At 44.9% G+C, this 16,933-nt stretch overlaps 1 protein-coding gene across 1 annotated transcript in view; it reads left to right on the top strand.

Moving 5' to 3' along the window:
- Window positions 1-16,933, top strand: part of HECTD3 (HECT domain E3 ubiquitin protein ligase 3) — a 329,773-nt gene that overhangs the window by 171,345 nt on the left and 141,495 nt on the right. The gene's annotated exons all lie outside the window — the stretch shown is intronic.

Below are 16,933 nucleotides of genomic sequence, written 5' to 3' on the forward strand. Positions count from 1 at the left end.
TTGTTCAGGTAAGTACTTTTTTCAATATACATTATTTTCAATTCAGAAAGTGGACGCTGCAGTTTTTGAGTTCTACAGTGTTATCCCATGGAAGGAAGAAAAAGTTCTGGAAAGAGGTACAGTACTGCGACTTACGGGACCAATCTCCAGGAGTTAAAGTGAGTTGTGGGCAAGGTCCAAGGCAGCATCAGCAGTACACCACCTGTGGCACGGTGGTGGGCCAGGTGTAGGGTGCAAAACAGCGTGGGGAGCCCAATAGGTTTCTATGGAGATTGGTCACTGTGAAAAGAGGCTGCCAGCTCAGGCTGGAAGGACAGTAGGGTTGAACCAACAGAGGGGGTTCAAGTCTTGCAATGCTTGGGGACGAAGGGACACCTGAGGTCCTTTTCTCCACAGCCAGGTGGTGACAAATGCAGATGTGATTTTAGGTGTCTGGGTTTCTTACCGAGAGCAGTCGAGGGGGGCTACATGCAGAGGCTGCAAATGTTGTTGGGGAGTCCACAGGGGTGGAGGACTGAGGGGCCTTGTTGACACCGTTGGCCCATTTCAAATTAGGCCGGGTGCGACGGATGAAGTGGTTGCTTCAGGTATCAGGTTTTGGTGGTTCCAGAGGCTTCAGAATCTTTGCTTTGGAGTTATTGCATGGTGCAGAAGAAGAGGTCCGCTGTTCATGTGGAGTCTTGGGTCTTTATCGAAGGACAACAGTCTTTCCAGGGTTCTGGATTCAACAGATGAGTACGAGTCAATTTTGGCATGGTTTGCGATGAGGAATGCAGACTGGCCGTCAGGGTTGGTACCAGGTCAGCTGCTTCTTCTCTCCTCTACATTCGTAATTTAGGGACGTTAGAGGAGTGTAGAGTAGTCGTCAATAGGCTAATTACCCTTGGAGTCACTATGCACCCAATATGACAACTTCCTGTGGGAAGTGGACATAACCCTGTCCCAGAATTCTTAAGTATGCTATCCCAAAGATGGATACTGCTGCAAAGACATGTCCACTTCAGTTTAGCCCTTCCTTTGGGGTGGTACTAGCTTGGGGGTGCACACCTACCTGACAAGCTAATTTTCCCACCTGTCCAGGTACCAAAGGGGCTCTGGACAAAGGGTTCAAGTTCCTCTCCTGTGAGGGGAGCCAGATTTGCATTTCAAATGCGACAGCTCTTTGAAGCATGCCGGCTTGCTAATCAGTTGGTCATCCTGTGGGAGGGGGTGTGAAACCCTCTTCGTGGACCGGCTTAGTTTCTGACCTCTTGAGAGCAAAAGCCTCATACCCTAGGAGGTCAAAACAGTGTTTCAGTGGCAGGCTGGCAGGGAACCTGTCAGAGTATTCCAGAGGCTGATAGGTTTTCAGGTAGCACCTCTAAGGTGCCCTCTTTGCGCATGGATTTGTAAATGCAACACTGAAATCAGTGTGGGATCACCACTATCACTTGTTTGGTACCGAACATCCCTATCTTCAGTGCAGCCATTATTTAGCTGCACTGAAGATAGGAATGTTCATCCCGTTTTCACCAATGTCCAGCACATGCTTTTAAAATGGCTTCCCTGGTCACTTGTACTGGCAGTAATAGGACTGTCCTGCATAGGGTCATATCTGCTCATACAGGTATGCACTCATATATAATATTCAGCATCCTGCCTTAGGGCTGGTAAGCATGCAGGAAGGGTGACTTACAAATATTACATGCAGTATTAGAGAACATGGCACACATGTTTGGTTTTTAAATGAATGAATGCAGCCCCCTACAAGAGTCTAACATTCTGACAGTGCTCGAGGTGAGAAGCAGAATTACACGCACACATCACCCTAACCGGTAAAAAACATAGCAAAGGGGCAAACTTTGTAAAAGAAAATATCCTAAGCACAAAACAACAAAATCAAATCTGTTAAAACATCAGATCATTGTATATTGAAGTACCTCTTGCAGCCCCTCAAATTATATCTACTGCCCCTTGAGCTAGGGAGCATGTCCATCTGAAAACTATGCTGGGCATGCTATTCCTGAAAGAAACCTGGCTGAACAAATGGTCCAACACCCATGCTTGACATTGTCATGCCTCCTAGATGCTCCATTCAACATGTTGACTGACAGCAATGACAGAGGGGAGGGATCTTTATCATTCATGTTCAAGACTTTCCCAATAGACAGTCTCACATCCTGTGAATACTTGGATGCAGAAATCTTCACAGCAAAGAAATCACTAGCCAAAGTGCACCTCATTTACCCCCTTCAGGAAACAACCAACTGTTCAATAAACATATAATGGAAACAGTCACAATACACTTTGTACTACACCACAATGCCATTTTTCCTGGATACTTCAACCTTCACTAGAACAATGAGGAAGATAAGCAGGTATCCACTCTAAAACAATTCCTCTCGCATCAAAACTTGAGCCAATCATGCTTAAACCCAACTTGTATCAAAGGATCAATGCTAGACTTAATCATATCCAGAGAAGGAGCGTTAACAATTGACTCTAACACCTAATGACTGAACTAATCATTACGCAATCATCTTCCATCTAAATATGCACACACGAAGACCTAAAGTCCAAGAAAACAACAAACGCTGGGTTAGAGACACCAAAAAAATATATACCGGGCCGAACTGACCGCATTTTGCAAGAAAAACCTCACTTCCCCAACAGGAACTCCGGATGTTCTCAAATTAACCAAGCACTACAGACAAACATTATTAAACATGTTGGAGTCAGTAGCCCCACTGAGCCTCAAAAGACAAAAAATCAAACCTTCCCACCCTTGCTACAATCAAAGTCTAAATGAGGAAAGGAGAAGTCTTAGACACGCAGAACAATGGAGGAGGCAGGAACCCTCAACATTGCTCCTAACCAAGCTATGTGAACGATGGAACAGCTGCAAAATACATATCAGGACCACAAATGCCTCATACTTCAGAGCCCAACTCGACAATGCAAGGAATCGTCCAAGCCAATAGTTTGAAATTGTCAAACAACAAACCGGGGCATACAATGTAACCAAGGTCAACAGTAAGTCAGTGGAAAACTGTGAAGCTTTCTCTTCATTTTTCAATGGAAAAATCTTTAAAAAACTAAAAAAAAATTGTATCCGACAAAAATGGCTAAGAGCAAATGCAGAAAATGAACACCATTCCGACGTTCTATCTCCATCCCCAGTGGAGGAACAGACGAAAAATCACCTATCCAAAACCAAAAATCAAGATGTCTGTAGTGAGTTCAAAACACTAACTGAGGTTGAGGTTCACAAGACCTTACTATTTGTGAAACCAACTTCACATTTCAATGACCCTATCCCCTCCACAATACTAAAGGATCCAGCCACCTTTTCTCACCCATACTGACTAAGATCGTAAACTCATCACTAAAACCAGGCATTATCCCGAACTGCCTGAAGGCTGGGCAAGTGACACTCCTGCTGAAAAATGTAGGCGCATACCCTACAACCCTGAGCAACTTTCGCCCAGTATCGAATATTCAGCTTGTGTCAAATTGCTGGTAAAATGTGTACACAACCAATTGAGTCAGCACATTGATCAATTCAACTTAATCATCAAATTCCAATCAGGATTTAAACCACAGCACAGAATTGGCCATTGTTCACATAATGAATGACACACAACGACGCATGCATTCTAGACCTCTCAGTCACAGCAACCTACTAAAACTGTGTGAGTGCCTCTTTTGAACTAGTTAGTCCCCCACTTTTTTCCTGGAAAATTATGTGGTTTCAATTGTAGTGCACTGGGTCCCCTGTGCCAGTGCTTCTTCCCTAAAACTGTTCCACAATTGGCCCTCCAGGCCCCTTGTACGTCCCTAATAAGTGATACCTGGGTCCCTAGGGCATTGGGACTGAAGAGGGTCCCCTAGATCCCCTCAGCTAGGCCATGCAGACTGACACTGCAGCATGCATGCCCTGGTACTGACAGAATGACAAAGTCGGCATGACATACTGCCTGGGTGCCATGACAACCAGTACTGCCTAAGGTATAGGTAAGTGACCCCTCACTCGGAGAAGTGTGGCTCACTGGTTAGAGGAGGCAGACCTGGAAGCAGAGATCAGCCTGGGACCAGGGTTCAATTCCCAACTCGGCGGGGTCTTGAGTCCTAAAATGTCCATGGACTCGACAATTCTCGCTCCCGTGCCTACTCGATTCACGGGTTCACACTCTGCGACTCTGGGCAATAGCTTGCTTAATCTCCACAACGGCCCCTCGCGGCGGGATGCCTGGCTTTCACCTTGCGGATACCCTGCCGGGGTTATCTCACAGGGGAATACCAGGACGGGTTCCCTAAGCAAGCGCTTAGAAACCGCTTGGTGATTTGCGCTATATAAATTCCTGTACATTTACATTTACATCTCAAGCAGGCCTTCCAAGCCCTAAGGCAAGGTGCACTATATTTCAGGTGTGGGCATATCTGCCTGAGCAGATATGCTCCTACATTATTTGGGTCTATTCCCTAGTATTGTAAGTGCCAGGGAACCCATAAAGAGTACATGGGCTGGAAACTTGACAACTGTAGTTCCACAGCACCATAATGACTTCTCTGAACACAATAGTGTTTGGTACCAAGCAACTCCTCTCAATACACCCACACTGATGCCAGTGCGATATGTTGAAACATGTACTCAGAGGGCACTCATAGGTGCTTCCTAAAACCTACCAACTCTGGTGTTGTCACAGACAGGCTTTAGGCATTGTGACACCACCAGACATGTTTCTGGACCCCGCTCTCTCAGACAAGAAACAAAGTACATCCTGAGCGGAAGTGTCACACCTCGTCCCCCAGGGTGGGCACAGTACTTGTGATGGAGGCTTCAAAGGCATGCCAGCTTTGGAATGTGACCCCCCGCCTCACCCTCAGCCTCTCCTGCTAGCAGCAGATGAGCAGCCCGGTTTATACCATCACTCTGGGAAGGAAAACCGCCAGGTGGAGGAGGCGAAGTTAAGCACACTTTTCAGTCCCCACCATCTTGAAGATGAGGACACCTCCAATCAGGGCTAGGTCTATGCCTCCTCCCAGAGGAGGGCAGCATAATTATGGGTGTAGTTTCCCCCTGTAGGATGCCCATTGGCCACTCCCTCTAGTATTTAGGTGGCTCCTCCAGGCCCTGAAACTATTTCCTGCAAACCTGAGAAGAAAAAGGACAAAGAAGACGCCAGGCAGAGAACACTGACGACGCCCCTTGACTTGGCTCCAGCCCTACCAGCCTGTCTTCAGCTTGATAGACCCTGCGAAAAGAACGATGCCTGCCCTGGAGCCAGTGACCTCCACAACCCCTGGAAGAACTTCTTGAATTTGAAAAAGACAAGAACTCCAGAGGACAGCAGCTCCTTCTCCAAGAAATCAACCCAAAGGACTCTGGTTCTGCGGTCCCTGACCACTCTGCACCCGACGCCTCCCGCCTGTGTACAGGTGGCACACCGATCCTGAGAAGGTTCCCCAGCGATCCTTAGTCCAAGTCCAGCATTGGCTGACCCCTTCTGGACCCCACGAGGACATCTGCTGTGTGAATCCAAGTGCTTCCCTTGACCGCGTCTGGCTCTGGTAAGAGAACCCATACGTCAAAATGCACCCCTGCACCTGAAGCTGCGACCTACAGCATTCCAACTTATTTCTGCTGTCGCTGGTGCTCTTGGTGAAGCCTCCGGTTTGACGCCTGCATCCTGTTTTCCCGCCCATGTTCTCCCATTGACTTGCATTGGGGGTCCAACACTGCTGGCTGCCCATGTGCCACTGGTAGTGTATGTTTGGTACTGCTTTGTGGACCCCCTGTGCTTGCCTAAACTTCCGAAGCTTAAGCCCTGCTACAGCTTTACTTACCTGCAAGCAATGTGGGTTCAAGCACCCTCAGTCTCCATTGGGCCTGACCTCTAGATTTCACCTCTGAACTCTGCCACCCCGTGCCACTGGTGGTGAAGTATTTGTGCTTACCTGAACCTTGCCCTCTACTGATCTTGAAACCTCAATACTGGATTTGTAAGTTCCTTACTTACCTGTAAAACAGCATTATCTTTTCCTACATAGGTTAAGATTGCAAAGAATGAACATTGCACTGTGTCCACTTTTGAAACTGTAAAGAATTTCTATTTAAAAACATACTTACCTTTTTATGGAGATCTTGGTTTTAAATAATACATCTTGAGTAAAGCTTATTTTTATAAAATTGGTATGGATCTCCTTTTTGAGTCCTGTGTCATTTATTGGCCATTGTTTGCACAACAAATATCTTGCACTCCTCTGTGTTAGGCCTAAGGCTGCTCAGCCACACTACCTCAAATAGAGCAGTATGGGTTTGCATTGAGCCCAGCACAATTCTGGGGAAATTTGTGGACTCTGTGCACAGTATAACCACTTGGCGGAATACCATATACAGAGCCAGCTTCCTACAAACTGCTAGAAAACAGAATGGGGCAGTTTGGGAACGTGCTCTCATGGCTTGCATTCTTCCTGCAGAACCGCTCCTCACGAATTAAACTAGGAGTCTCATATTCAGATACCACACCAATGAGATGTCGAGTCCCACAAGGGTTGACCATTTTCCCCACACTTTTTAACCTATATATGGAGTCATTAACTTAAATCTTCAAACAGTCGAACGTTGCATACCACATGTACGCAGACGACACACAATTGTACTTAAAATATCCTCCCTAGAGGATATCATCCAACTAAATAACACTCTGTTAAAACTCTGTCCTACCTAGTTCAAAACAACCTCAAGCTGAACGGACTGAAAACAGAATTCCTACTTTTCTCCCATCAGAAGAACTCTACACACATTCAATATTGGCTCAATCACATTGATGCCCTCAACTACAAACCTACCATTATTGGTTCCACTAAATCCTTTGGAATAACGCTGGACAAGAATTTGAACATACTAGCACATATCAGTGCAACTATGCACAGTGCGTTATTCCAACTCAATCAATCCGGGGATTGTAAAGCATACTACTCACCTGTGATGGTCTCAAGGCGCTGGGTAGGGGAGGGGGAGGGGGAGAATGGAGTAAGCAGCTCCGTTCAGTTGACGAGCCAGGTCTTGAGTGTCTTCCCGAAGATGTTCAGAGGGTGCACGTTTGATGTTGATTGGGAGCTCATTCCAGGTCTTGGCTGTGATGGAGGAGGAGGCTTTTCCACCTGTTCTGGCTCTGCTGATACACGGGGTTTCGGCGAGGTCGGCCGATCTGAGGTTTCTCTTGGGTACGTGGAAGGAGATTCTCTCATTGGGATACTGGGGTCCGGTGTTGTGGAGGCATTTGTAGGCCTGGGTGAGTATCTTGAAGGTTACTTTTTTCCTCAACAGGGAGTCAGTGGAGGTTCGGCAGGTTTTAGATGATGTGTTCGTGTCGAGGGATGCCAAGGACGGGTCTGGCTGCGATGTTCTGCATGGTCTGGAGTTTGCGGAGCAGAGACTTGTTGATCTCGGCATAGAGTGAGTTTCCGTAGTCCAGTCTGCTGGTTATGAGTGCCTGGGTGACGGTCTTCCTTGATTTGGGGGGATCCATTTGAAGGTCTTATGGAGGATGCGGAGGGTGCTGAAGCAGCTGGAGGCGACGGCTGACCTGTCTGGTCATAAAGAGGGCAGAGTCGGGTATGATCCTGAGGTTTTGGGCGTGGTCTGTAGAGGTGAAGGGGAGGCTGCCGAGGGCGGTGGGCCACCAGGTGTTTTCCCATGCAGAGGGGGTGGGTCCGAGGACGAGGACCTCTGTCCTCTCCGAGTTGAGCTTCAGGCAGCTATTGCAAATCCAGGATTTGATGTCCCTCATTCCTTCCTGAAAGTTGAGTCTCATGGTGATAGGGTGCTTGAAGAGGAAGAAGATGAGCTGGGTGTCTGTGTAGGATACTATGCTGAGTCCATGCTGTCTGACGATGGCGGCGAGGGGGGCCATGTAGATGTTGAAGAGCGTGGGGCTGAGCGACGATTCTTGGGGTACTCCGCAGTTGGTTTCTGTGGGTTCGGAGAGGAAGGGTGGCAGTCTGACTCTTTGGATTTCGTAGGTGAGGCAGGAGTGGATCCAGTCGAGGGCGGTTCCCTGTATGCTTGTGTCGTGAAGTCTGGCGGTGACTGTGCGGTCGGAGACAGTGTCAAGTGCTGCAGAGAGGTTGAGTAGGATCAGGGCTGCAGTATGTCCTTGGTCGAGGAGGGTGCGGATGTCGTCCGTGGCGGCAAATAGGGCGGTCTCAGTGCTGTGGTTACTGCTGAAACTGGATTGGGAGGGGTCGAGGATGGAGTTTTCTTTGATGTATTTTGTTAGTTGGGTGTTGACGGTCTTCTCAATGACTTTGGCCGCGAAGGGGAGGAGAGAGAAGGGTCAGTAGTTCTTCAGGTCCATGGGATCTGCTGAGGGCTTCTTGAGTATGGGTCTTACTTTTGCGCATTTCCAGTCATCTGGAAAGATGAAGGTCTCGAGGGTTGCGTTGATGGTGCGTTGTAGTAACTGAGCGATAGCGGTGGCACCTCTGTGGAAGATGTGCAGGGGGCAGGGATCCTTGGGGGCTCCACTGTTGAAATGGTCTCTTCGGTGGTGACTGGGGTCCAGGAGGAGATGGTGGGCTGGCTGGTGTTGCTGGAGTAGAAAGTGGTTTCAGCGTCCGGTGTCAGGTTGTGGAAGTTGTCGTAGAGGCTGTGGATTTTCAGATGGCAGTAGGAGCCGAGCTTGTTGCAGAGTTCCTGGGGTGGGGTGATGTCTGTGGTTTCTCTAGGGGGCTTGGTGAAATCCTGGATGACGCTGAAAAGTTCTTTGAAGTTACTGGAGTTGGCGAGGATCTTGTTCTGGATGAAGGTACTTTTGGTGGATCTGATGAGGTGGTATTCCTTCATGGCGGTCTTGTAAGTGGTGCTACGTTCTGCTGTTTCTCCAGTTCTTCTCGAGACTTCTGCAGGTGCTTCTGGATTCTTGGAGGTCGGTGTTGAACCAGGTGGCCTTCCTGGGGCGCTGTCTGTCGGGGTTTACGTAGCTGAGCGAGCTCATCTGTGCAGTTGGAGATCCATCTGTGAAGTTCTTTGGCTGTGCGGTTGCCATCAGTCGAGGTGGAGGGGGCATTGCAGTTGAGGGTGGAGTTGAGCTGTTGCTCTGTGACTTTGATCAAGTTTCTTCGTGGAGGGCGGGGTGCAGGTCTGGGCGGCCTGGGTTTGTTGACGAGGAAGTGTACACAGTGGTGGTCCATCCAAGGGGGTTGTGTGGTGTGGCTAAAGTGGATGTTGTTGCCACCTGTGAAGATGGAGTCGAGGGTGTACCCTGCCTTGTGGGTAGGCGTGGTGACGAGCTGTTTCAGTCCGATGTTGGCGAGGTTGTTCAGAAGGGGGGTGGAGTTTGGGTCGCTGGGGTTGTCGAGGTGGAAGTTCAGATTTCCGATGAGCATGTAGTCCATAGAGGTGATGGCTTGGGGTGTGATGAGGTTGGCGATGGTAGTGGCGAACGAGGCGCGAGGTCCGGGGTGGTCTGTATGCGAGGGTGCCGCGAAGTGTGGTTCTAGGGCTGGTCTGGACTTGTAAGTGAAGGTGTTTGCTGGTGAAGACCGGTTCACCCGTGGTGGAGGTGGAGAGTTGGAGGGAGTTCTTGTGTGCGATGGCTAGTCCTCCTCCTGGGTGGTTGGGGTGGTCCTTCCTCTAGATCTTGTATCCGTCTGGGATGGCGGTGGTGATGTCGGGAGAGGAGGAGGCACTAGTCCAGGTTTCTGTGAAGAAGGCGACGTCTGTCGAGAGGGTGTCGGGGAGGTCCCAGATCTCTACTGCTTGTCTGTGGAGGGAGCGCACAGTGAAGAGGATGCACTTCAGGGCCTCGCTGGTGTTGGCATCCGATGTGGCGGCTGTGCCGTGCCTGTGGGAGTGCGGATGGTGGTGAAGGTCTGGAGGCAGTGCCTCCGGAGACCTGACTTGTGGGTGATGTTTGGCGTGTGCCGCTGGCAGTTGTTCCTCCCGGGGTTGAGTGTGAGGATGGAAGCAGAGTCGTAGTGGCCGGAGGAACAGGGTCTCTGGCGCTGGTCGTAGTCGGACTTGCTTATGGCGTGCAAGTTGCACGCCAGCTGAGCGCGGCCGCACAGCAGCCGCCATTAAATAGGGAAGGGGGTATGAACGCGCACCTGGGAGGCAGGAGCGAGAACCGGCTGGGGGAGGGGCCGCGGGGCAGCAGCGGCAGGAAGGGGCAGCGAAAAACAGGCAACGGAGGACACGGGCAACTGGCACAGAGATATACGTACAATTAAAAGCAAAATAAGGCACAATAAAAATACAGAATCTAGGCAAGTAAAAAGACAGAAAACAAAACAAGAAGACAGAGGAACAGAACAGAGACCAACCAGGTAGACAGATAAGGGCCTTGAACACCTACCAGGAAAGGTGTAGGCTGCAACAACACAACAGCGGAGCTGCTGGGGCAGAGAGCAGGGACTCCGGCCAGGAGGTTAGAGGTCCTTCTTCTCAAACGACTAAAAAAAGTGAAACCCTTCCTGCCACACCCAGACATTAAACAAGCAGTACAATCAGTGGTCTCAAGACTAGAATATGGTTCTGTAACCTTTTCAGGTCTTCCCAAATCGTGAACTGCTCCACACAAGGCGACCCTCAATGCAGCAGCTAAACTGCTAACAGGCACTAGACGCTTTGACTGCATTACCCTTGGGGAGGATGGCCCAAGACAACTACAACGATCTGGTACATACCTCCCAGAGAGACCTCAAAGCCTGGCAAATGGGAGGACTGCATGGATTGGGTAGAATTGACTGATATCAAAATGACATCACTGCACAGATTCCTCTGTTGGTCACTGAACATACATGCCTACAATCGTCCTGCCTTATTTCTACTCTTACAATATGTTTGCTTCAATCTAAGCCGTGCATATTCTGCTCTTTCAACCTCTAGTGCCTTAAGCTTGTGCTCTAGTGATAGTAAGAAAAATTGATCATTCCCCTGTTGTTTTGTATGCCTCGAAATGTGCATTTCGAGTGTCCCAGAGGGTGTGTTTCCCTGACCCCTCCCCTCTGTCATTCTCTTGCAGGAAATGAAACCTAGCTTCCGAATCATAAGTCCAATTGTTTTTGCTGAGCAGAGTACTTTCCTTCAATCTCCAGAATCCCATGGATGACTGGTGTGTGAATTAAGTGAATTTGGGCGTGGTCTGAGATCACTCTCACCCCAGTCTCTGCCTCTCCTACTCTATCAGATGGAAGTACGAAGAAATTATCTAATGTGACATATGTTTTGTGTACCACTGAGAAGAATGAGAATTTGAGGTGCAGAGATGTCCAAACGTCTGTTAAGCTGTATCCTTAAGTCATTCCTTGCCCTATATTGAGAGCTCCCATGCCTGGCCTGGATGCTGCATGGATCTGTCAACTCTGCTGCCTATAACTATCTTAAGGTCTCCCATTGTTCCAGTTTTCTTGATCTTCTTTAGGGGCAGGAATTAGGGTAATCTTAAATGTGTTATTTCCCCATGGTACTCTCATGGCAATTTATTTCTGTTAGAGCTTCTTTGACATTACCTTTAAATACACTCAATAGAAGGATGGCAACACAACTTTCAGATGACATTAACTGTTTTGGGAACTATTTCAAAAATATACAAAGGCAATTCCTCTTCAGGAGATGAGTCTCTTGCTGGACACATGTCACTTTTAGGGCACCTCAAATATGAGAGCCATGCAATTCTTTTAGTAAGGCGATTAAGGCCAGTTACGTTCACACTTCTTAATTTATGTGCCTCCATAAGTAAATCATCAAAAAACGTGCAGGCACAATCATTGCACTCTTATAACATGCACTGATTTTGACGTTGACATCCAGTCCAATGCAGTAGTTACTGAGCCTTATTCTTTCATGTTTTATCTCAATTCCCCCATATAGCATCTTATTCCTTACTTACAATTCAACCTTGATTCACGAAAAACTCTTGACTGCACTTACTTTTGCCTTCCTACCCTCCTTCAACTACCTAAATACTTCTTGTAAAATAATAATTTTCTCATTGTCTCAATCAGGTCTTCTTTTGAAATCACCCCACATTTAACTGCACACATCTTTTCTGCTTCCAAAAATCCATATTTAACCGTGTTCTCTCCTTGTGCGCCTTGTATTACCATTCTGGACATACACTCTGAAATATTATTGCACCCTCCTGGAATGTAGTATACTTCAAAACTGATATGCTTTAATACCACTATCCATTTACTAATATGTATTGAAATAGTTGTTTTTCCCCTCATAAAGGTTTTCTTCTAAGAGGTTTGTGATTCATCAGAACAGAAAAGCTTCCCCAGGCACTGTCCTTAAATTTCCTCACCACAAAGCTATGGGGTCTCTTTTAAAGATAAAATTTTACTCTGATCCCCTAAAACCCTTAACACTCACACTTTTCCATCTGTTGAAATACTGCCCCCAGACTTTCATACAAGCTTCTATTATTATACAACATATTCAAAGAATGATATAAAAACTGTAAATTTGACACACTAGTTCCCCTTTTATGTCAGCAAATTCTTTTTCATAATCTTTCTTCCACACAAAACCCTTACTTTAAAAAAAAGATTTCTGGTGTTAGACATTTTGGGATGCATTTTGCCCTAAACTTTACCATTCCAAGAAACAGCATTACTACTTCTTTTTTTTCATTAACTTACCATACCGTCAAAATCTCTTACTGTTTTTTTTTATTGATACCATTTCTTAATATTAGATGCACCCTCTCATCATGCCTTTGTCTTCTCACCTTACAAGAAAATGTCATCCTGGTAGTATTTCGTTGCGAAAGTATATACCCAGGCCTACAATTGTAAGGACAACCAAGGCTATTTCAACAGCAAACTTAAAAAAGGGGTGAACACACAAAAAGAGTTTTTTTCTGATATTTAAGAATTTAATTCTAATGATAAAACAATTGATCCATAACATATAACAGAACAGATATATTCAATACACTTAATACAATATTTTCATTAATAAATTTCTTAAAAACGATATATGTTCTGGTTAATGTGCAGGTTTACGGATAAGGTCTTCCCAGATATTGTTGGGGGGCTGTTTATTTCAACGCGTTTCGACACGTGGTTGTGTCTTCATCAGGAAATTATTTATACAGCCAATTTTCTAGACTTTCTTTTTCCGCTTTTTTAAAAATTTCAGAACGATGAGGGCGAAGAGTGAGGCACCTTTCTTTACCTTTGCAATCGAAATTGGTATGTGAAACCTGGGTTTAGCGGTTTCACTGCATACATCCCACTCTTCTGTTCGGACAATTAAAACATACTATGCTCTTTAAAAACAAGTATTCTTCTTTGGTTATTATGTCAGCGTTATGGATCCTTAGCGTTATAGATCTTTAGCGTCATAGATGTTTAGCCAACTAAAAGCGCCAGCATGGGACGTCGTGTGCAAGATAAAATCGTCTCTTTGGGTAACAGTAATTCTTTTTTTTTTTAAATGGGATTTAATCAATCCTGTCTGTTCAATTTCATGAGCAGATAGATGAATGAAGCAGCATTTTCATGTTCTATTATTTCCAAATTCTGCTAAAAACTTCTGATAGATAAGCGTGTTCTTATTAGAGTAGAAGTTTTTAGCGGTTAGGATGATGACAGACTTCTGTCTCACGACGCCTCGCCTGGTGCAGAAAAAAAGGGCCTTTTTTTCTGCACCAGGCGAGGCGTCGTGAGACAGAAGTCTGTCATCATCCTAACCGCTAAAAACTTCTACTCTAATAAGAACACGCTTATCTATCAGAAGTTTTTAGCAGAATTTGGAAATAATAGAACATGAAAATGCTGCTTCATTCATCTATCTGCTCATGAAATTGAACAGACAGGATTGATTAAATCCCATTTTAAAAAAAAAAGAATTACTGTTACCCAAAGAGACGATTTTATCTTGCACACGACGTCCCATGCTGGCGCTTTTAGTTGGCTAAACATCTATGACGCTAAAGATCTATAACGCTAAGGATCCATAACGCTGACATAATAACCAAAGAAGAATACTTGTTTTTAAAGAGCATAGTATGTTTTAATTGTCCGAACAGAAGAGTGGGATGTATGCAGTGAAACCGCTAAACCCAGGTTTCACATACCAATTTCGATTGCAAAGGTAAAGAAAGGTGCCTCACTCTTCGCCCTCATCGTTCTGAAATTTTTAAAAAAGCGGAAAAAGAAAGTCTAGAAAATTGGCTGTATAAATAATTTCCTGATGAAGACACAACCACGTGTCGAAACGCGTTGAAATAAACAGCCCCCCAACAATATCTGGGAAGACCTTATCCGTAAACCTGCACATTAACCAGAACATATATCGTTTTTAAGAAATTTATTAATGAAAATATTGTATTAAGTGTATTGAATATATCTGTTCTGTTATATGTTATTGATCAATTGTTTTATCATTAGAATTAAATTCTTAAATATCAGAAAAAAACTCTTTTTGTGTGTTCACCCCTTTTTTAAGTTTGCTGTTGAAATAGCCTTGGTTGTCCTTACAATTGTAGGCCTGGGTATATACTTTCGCACTGAACAATTTCCCTGTCCCAGGATTTTTATCCTTTCCAGGGGGTCCCTGATATATTACACAATCCTGGTAGTATTTGACACATATTTAGAAATTGGAGTAATTCTTTGAAACATGTATGCAGCAGATACAAGACCAAAAGTCTTTCTTAAAAATCAATAAGTTCAAAGTGGGGTAATAAATATGGTAAAATCTTTCAACCCCTTATGTAGCCTAATTTAATGGCATGCAGAAACAAGATCTAGTTTGATACTCCAGCTAACAAAGTAGACATTTCTACTTAATTAGGCAGCAGAAAATAATCCACACAACACCTTTATTAAGGACCCTTGAATCAGTGCTACAACCACAGGGGCCACCCATTCAATTCCTTCCACAGGTTCAGTCACTCACTCTTGCAAAGTCTTCTCAGTTCAGCTAAATGCCACTCCTGAAGCTAAAGAAATGTTTCTCGCCTTACTCCCTAGAATCACAGAACCTGATTTTAATTTGGTCTAGTACATATATCTCTTTAAACACCCCAATTTCGTTTCATAATTCTCTGGGACGTCTAAACAAATGTATCCCCTTAACCCTGACCTACTTCTATTTTTATAGACATTTCTTCTGCTGAACATTAATTTCATTAACAGTATTATTACAGTAGACTTATACCTGACTGAAGATTCACCATTAGGGTCTTATTCCTTAACATTCCCTTTTTTTGGGAATATCCTCTGATTGTTTTCCCCCCATACCCTACTGAATTTTCTCCAGGCTCTTTCTTTAAAGTTGCTCTCATAAAACCTAGCTCATATTAGTGTCTGCTAGGTACCAGAATCAACCAGAACCGTTCTCCTGGTTGATCCTGCAAGTAACATATGCGTGTCTCAAAGATTAAGCTGTGCACGTGAAAGTACACATGGCCGGTACAGTGCAGCTGCAAATGAATCGTTAAATCTGTTATGGTTCCTTTGATCGCTCCGTCTGTTACTTGTATAACTGTGGTAATTCTACACCTAATACATGCCGATGAGCGTTGATCTCCCAGGATGGGTAAATTATTCAGTACAAATACCAAACCCGGCTCACCTGACTGTTATGGCTCCAGATAACCCTGGACCGATCGCACGTCCCTGATATGGCGACTATCAATTTGGATGTCTTTCCTATCAACTTTCAGTGGTACTTTTTATGCCTTCATTTGTCAGTACAGGTAGCGGGAAATCAGGGTCGATATTGAAGAGGGAGCCTGAGAAATGGCTACCACATCCAAGGAAATTACCAACTCCTGACTCTGGGAGGTAGTGATTAAAAATAACAGTATAGTATTCTTTGGAGGCCCTGTAATTGGAATGAATGCACTTTCAATCTTTTAACGAGAATCCTGACCATTTTCATGAGGAGTATTCAGAAAATTGGCCTACATTAAGGACACTTAAAGATGAAAATTTGTACTGCATGACAGATATATGCTAAGAGTGCCACCATCCTTGATTAGAAGATATATTGGAACAACCGTGTGGATATTATGCTCTACGGTGATTGAATTTGCGGGTTTCGAGACCAGTGTCAGTTGGTTTTGGCCTTGTGTTGCAAAACACGTGTTGGCTGTCCTTGCTTATTTATTGAATTATTCCTGTTCTGTTATTTTACTGGATCATATAAAAAATATGTATATTGTTGATCTTATTTTGTTGTTTTGCTGTTATCGGAGGATCTTTGGGAAGTTGCATATTTTATCATCAACACATATAAGAGGATACTTTGGTTTTGGAAAGTAACATTTTTGAATAATAAACTTTGAGAAACAAAATAAATTGCATTTTAAGTATAATTTTGAATGCCTCTTATACAGAACCATTATCCTTGCACCATTAATTTTGATAACTTTTTGGGGTAATTTTTGAGTTACTCTTAGACACTTTCAAAATACTATTTCTGCAAGTTTCACTGTAATCATGTCACCTTGTTAACTTTGGCTGTGCATTTGCTGAATTAAATATTGTGCAAAATGTCCAATCTAATTAAAGTTTTTACTTGTTACTTTCATATTTGGGTAGTCCTTAAAGTTGGCCATGTTCTGTACTAAACCACACCTGAATCAGTGTCACTTAAACATAAAAATCTTCTCAAAATGTCTCTCACGTCAATTGTCACAATCTTCACACATTGAACAGAACATTTTGGATCATTAGCTCCTCTTCGCAAGTTGGGACATCCACTTGCTCAGCTATCGATGCTGCCTCCCTTAAAATGCGTCATCTTTTAACTGAACACCCTCTTACTTGCAGGACTTTTTGGTGTGAAATTGTTTTGCAGGCCCACCTCTGTGGAGGTAATGCTTGGGTATCTATTCTAAAGTCAGAAATGTGCGGCTAGAAGTTCCTACGAGAGGAACAAGCTACTTACCTTCGGTAACACCTTTTCTGGTAGAGACTCTATCTAGGT

This window comes from Lissotriton helveticus, chromosome 1_2, assembly GCF_964261635.1.
Source record: "Lissotriton helveticus chromosome 1_2, aLisHel1.1, whole genome shotgun sequence".
NCBI lineage: Eukaryota > Metazoa > Chordata > Amphibia > Caudata > Salamandridae > Lissotriton > Lissotriton helveticus.